This window comes from Anomaloglossus baeobatrachus, chromosome 9 (assembly GCF_048569485.1).
Source record: "Anomaloglossus baeobatrachus isolate aAnoBae1 chromosome 9, aAnoBae1.hap1, whole genome shotgun sequence".
Classification (NCBI taxonomy): domain Eukaryota; kingdom Metazoa; phylum Chordata; class Amphibia; order Anura; family Aromobatidae; genus Anomaloglossus; species Anomaloglossus baeobatrachus.
In genome coordinates, this window is record NC_134361.1 from 28098054 (window position 1) to 28104117 (window position 6064).

Consider the following 6064-nt stretch of genomic DNA (forward strand, 5'->3'; position numbering starts at 1 on the left):
CCATACATACAGTTAGGTCCAGAAATATTTGGACAGTGACACAATTTTCGCGAGTTGGGCTCTGCATGCCACCACATTGGATTTGAAATGAAACCTCTATAACAGAATTCAAGTGCAGATTGTAACGTTTAATTTGAAGGTTTGAATAAAAATATCTGATAGAAATTGTAGGAATTGTACACATTTCTTTACAAACACTCCACATTTTAGGAGGTCAAAAGTAATTGGACAAATAAACCAAACCCAAAAAAAAATTTTTTATTTTCAATATTTTGTTGCGAATCCTTTGGAGGCAATCACTGCCTTAAGTCTGGAACCCATGGACATCAACAAACACTGGGTTTCCTCCTTCTTAATGCTTTGCCAGGCCTTTACAGCCGCAGCCTTCAGGTCTTGCTTGTTTGTGGGTCTTTCTGTCTTAAGTCTGGATTTGAGCAAGTGAAATGCATGCTCAATTGGGTTAAGATCTGGTGATTGACTTGGCCATTGCAGAATGTTCCACTTTTTTGCACTCATGAACTCCTGGGTAGCTTTGGCCGTATGCTTGGGGTCATTGTCCATCTGTACTATGAAGCGCCGTCCGATCAACTTTGCGGCATTGGGCTGAATCTGGGCTGAAAGTATATCCCGGTACACTTCAGAATTCATCCGGCTACTCTTGTCTGCTGTTATGTCATCAATAAACACAAGTGACCCAGTGCTATTGAAAGCCATGCATGCCCATGCCATCACGTTGCCTCCACCATGTTTTACAGAGGATGTGGTGTGCCTTGGATCATGTGCCATTCCCTTTCTTCTCCAAACTTTTTTCTTCCCATCATTCTGGTACAGGTTGATCTTGGTCTCATCTGTCCATAGAATACTTTTCCAGAACTGAGCTGGCTTCATGAGGTGTTTTTCAGCAAATTTAACTCTGGCCTGTCTATTTTTGGAATTGATGAATGGTTTGCATCTAGATGTGAACCCTTTGTATTTACTGTCATGGAGTCTTCTCTTTACTGATGACTTAGAGACAGATACACCTACTTCACTGAGAGTGTTCTGGACTTCAGTTAATGTTGTGAACGGGTTCTTCTTCACCAAAGAAAGTATGCGGCGATCATCCACCACTGTTGTCATCCGTGGACGCCCAGGCCTTTTTGAGTTCCCAAGCTCACCAGTCAATTCCTTTTTTCTCAGAATGTACCCGACTGTTGATTTTGCTACTCCAAGCATGTCTGCTATCTCTCTGATGGATTTTTTATTTTTTTTTCAGTCTCAGGATGTTCTGCTTCACCTCAATTGAGAGTTCCTTAGACCGCATGTTGTCTGGTCACAGCAACAGCTTCCAAATGCAAAACCACACACCTGTAATCAACCCAAGACCTTTTAACTACTTCATTGATTACAGGTTAACGAGGGAGACGCCTTCAGAGTTAATTGCAGCCCTTAGAGTCCCTTGTCCAATTACTTTTGGTCCCTTGAAAAAGAGGAGGCTATGCATTACAGAGCTATGATTCCTAAACCCTTTCTCCGATTTGGATGTGAAAACTCTCATATTGCAGCTGGGAGTGTGCACTTTCAGCCCATTTTATATATATAATTGTATTTCTGAACATGTTTTTGTAAACAGCTAAAATAACAAAACTTGTGTCACTGTCCAAATATTTCTGGACCTAACTGTACATACATACACAGACACACCATACATACATACATACACACACACACATGCATGCATACACAGACACACCATACACGCACACACACACACACACACACACACACACACTCATCCATACATACATTCAGCTTTATATATGAGATTTTTGGTTGAATTTTCTATTTATTCTGTTGTAATTATTGCCACTTTATTATTCACAATCATTTTGAATTCTGAATTAGATCACTAATCATCAGCTCTATCGTTGTGTGCTTTCAAGCTTCATTGAGTTTTTGTTTTTTGTGATATTTATTTCCTTAACTTTACAGTAAATGTTTGCATATAAATGTCTTGCCAAGAATAACATAGCTTGAGCTTCATTAACTTGTTTGTAAAGGGATTAAATATAACGCTATTAGATATACTTGTATCTATAGCTATATCATTGACAACCAGAGAAAGTAAAAAATAACCCAAAATTATTCAACTACATAAACAGTAAGAAACTCAAAAACGATAGAGTTGGCCCCGCCGTCAAAAATAGTCTGGGTAAAATGGTGGAAGAGGATGAAGGAAAGGCCAATCTACTAAACTCCTTTTTCTCTACAATATTTATACAAGAAAATCTCATGACAGATGACAAGATCACGAGACCAGAAATTCTCCATTAAATGTCACCGGCTTAACCCTGCAGGACGTACAACGCCGCCTCAAAATCACTAAAGTAGATAAATCCCCGGCCCGGATCGCATACATACCCAAGTACTGCAGGAATTAAGTATGTTGATAGACAGACCATTATTTTTAATCTTAACAGACTCCATAATAACAGGAACTGTACCCCAGGACCGGCACATAGCGAATGTGGTGCCAATATTCAAAAAGGGGACAAAATCTGAGGCTGGAAATTATAGACTGGTAAATTTAACCTCTTGTCATGCTGCCGTGATGGGTGTCTGACACATGACAAAAATAAAATAAACAATACAAGTAAGGGGGAACACGGGGGACACAGTAACAACTGTGGGCCCTAGCGCTAGTGAAAGGGGTAGGTGGGACACCTCCTATCCTCACCTGCAGCTGTCCCTACTCTCCTAGCCAGGACCTATACAGTCTCCTCTACTGTCGTCGAGCAGGAACCTGAGACCCTGAGAAACCCTATAGATGCCCTGACTAGTGAGTTGGCAGGTGAGAGACGCTAGCCCCACTGCTGCACTAATATTACACAAGTAAAGGTAAGATAAATAGGGGAAAACAGCGACAAGAAAGGATAAAGTTGGCTTCTGCAACACTTCTTCACAGGACCATCCACCAAGGCGGACAGAGTAGAATGGATTTGTACCTTCAGCAGGGACTGTTGGGAAAACACTACTACGTATACCTAAAGGACCATGGATGCAAACAAGCTGCAGCTGAAATGAGCTGCTGGCAACAAAACTGACATTAACTCCTTAGGTCCCAAAGGAAATGAAACTACCTTTAAATATAGAGCATAAGATGATAATGAGTGACTCTAGTCCTGAATCTGTCACTAGTCTTCAAAGATAGACAATTGTGACACCTCTACTGTGGGTAAAATCCTGGATGTTTTCCTAAGAGATGCTATCCTGGAGTATCTAAAGAAGAATATCCTCATGACCCAGTATCAACATGGTTTTACAAGAGATCGGTCTTGTCAAACTAATCTGATCAGCTTCTATGAGGAGATAAGTTACAGACTGGACCAGGGAAGTGCAGTGGATGCTGTCTATATGGATTTTTCAAAGGCATTTGATATGGTGCCAAACAAAGGTGGATACATAAAATAAAATAATGGGAATAGGGAAAAATATGTATAACTGGGTTCAGAACTGGTTCAGTGATAGGAAACAGGGTGATTATTAATGGAACACACTCTGACTGGGTCACAGTTAACAGTGTCATACCACAGGGATCAGTATTGGGCCCTCTTCTTTTTCTTCTTTTTTAACTCGTTTTATTGAAAAATTAATACAAAGCAAGTCATCTAATATACAAAACATAAATTTCACAATAGTTTATCAAACATGTCAATAACATTGCCTCACTGAGGAGAAAAAAAGACATGGTCTACATTACAATTACAATAACTTTATCATATTTCAATCATGTCTTTTATAGACGCTCTAATAAGAACCCTATCTGTTGAGATTTAATCCGTGGATTCCATATCCTATTACATTTGGCCGGGCATTTTCTCTTTTTGTAAATAAAGCGTTCAAAAGACAGTATTGTATTCATGAGGGTAATTCACATGGAGCAGCTCAGAGGCCGTCTATCCACCCATTGATGGCAACCAACTTTCTCGCAATAAAGTGTGTCTCCTTTAAGAAGATACTGGAATATAGCGGCGACTCCTCTTCATCTAAGAAACCAAACAGGCATAGCTTAGTGTTTATTACAATATTAACATTTAGAATTGTGGTTAGAAGAGTAACTATATCCCTCCAACATGATTCAATAATTGGGCATTCCCATATCATATGCCAGAAGTCCACTGCCAAAGAATCACATCTCGGGCATCTGGAATCTTGGGATCTACCAATAGTTCTCCGCCTAACAGGTGTCATAAAGCTCTGATGTACAATATATCTGTACCGCCCTGAGAGGGGCCCAGCCGCTTCTCCGCTGCTCGGGCCGAGCCACTCGAGGTCCGGGCTCGGGTTGTTGGTGGCACGAGCGCCTCCAGACCGGGGGCCATGTCGCTCTGTTAAGGGGAAGTCAGTGGGGATGGTGGTGGTGTGGGACGAGGCGCGCAGCCGGGGAGGGCCGCGCTGTCGTCCAACGGGTCGTGACACCACCCACGGGTCGTGGTGACGGGATGCACCACCGCTGTGGCTGAAGCGAAGGCGGGCTCGTCTGGGATCGGTGTTGCGGCTGCAGCCTAGATGGCAGCCCCTCCATGGGTAGGGGTGGTGTGGCCCGGGGCCCGGATGGTTGGGGAGACTGGAGCGCTGGTGTTGTTGTCGGGGTGCAGGGGTGCCGTGCTGCGGTGCAGTGTTGTGCCCGGATGGCACTGGTGTACTCACGATTAATTCACACTCAGAGTCACTGGTAAACCAAAGTTCGGGTATGATCGGGTCCCGCAGCCGACTGCTCGTGTCCCCTGTGAGGTTGATAGGTTGATGGTGGCCCCTTTCCCGTGCACTTCTGTTTGTGGTTTGTTCGGATCCCCTGCCTGAGTAGTGGTAGCCTGCTCCCCGGCGTTGAGCTGCCTGTAGGAGCCCTCCGTTGCCCGCAGGCGCTGGCCCGTCGGGTGTTTGGCCCTTGGCGGTGGCGCTCACCCGGTCTCGGTGGGCTTTTGCCTTCTTTCGGGACTTTGGGTGTGGATGAACCCGTGAGGTCCAGCCAGCAATCAGTCAATTTGCCTATACTCAGTGGCTTTTAAGCTAGGACGGGGTCTGAGTACCCTTCTTCTGGTGCTCCAGTACACGGTTGACTCCCCGGTTCAGGGCCGGCGGGCTCCAACCCTGGCCCGGTCCCTACGGTTCCGCCGGTTGCTGTACCGGTACTCCTGCAGGCGGCCACCACCATCTGCCTGCCTGACGTTTCAAGGGGCCCAGGCTCCAACCCGGGTCCCTGACAGCTCTGCTCCACTACCACTTCACTCTCTCCCTACAACTGTTCTGCTTGTATTTCCTGCCTCAGGACAGTAGTCTCCTCGTTGGGCGTTCCTTTCCGCCTGACTCTGCCCACCTGGTGTGCCCTACTGGCCCTGAGGGAGACATCAGGTCTCCCTTTCGGGTGACTAGTGTGTGACCTCACAGGGGGTGGGGGTGTGTGTGAATGTGGTAGGTGTTATTACCTGTGACCCCTGGGGTCCAGGGCGTCACATATTAACGTATTGTTAATGTGAGTAAAGAAAATCAATACAATTCTCACTATCTAAGGAAGGGATCCTAGATTCCCACTTATCCAACACCGTCAAGGTTTTATTTTGTGCTTTGGCATATATAAGTGAGGACGACAGTCTTGATATTAAGCCACCAAGACCTTGAGACCTAATAATCCCAATTACAGAAGAGAATTGTCATGGTGACTATGGGATAGCGGGGAACTGGGGCTCCTAAACTGTCCCTCAAGCTAGATTTTAGATAATTTAGAGGAAAAAAAGGGGGTTTATCTTACTGAGGGGGGTGGCAGCAGTGGTGGAGTGGGGTCGCAGGAGGCAGGGGCAGTGGTGGAGCAGGCCGATGCTGTAGGCAATGAGGCCAACGAGTGTCCCAGATGCTGTGAGATAGGCAAGTTCCTGAAACCATCCGTGGTGCGAGCTTCAAAGAAATGGCACCCGGAGTCAGTATGTGAGCAGATTGAGCTATGGGCTCAATGACGAGCTGAAATCTCATCTCCTCACGCGCCACCTCCTGCTCCTGTGAGATCACTGGGCCGGAGGCGGCGTGTGCA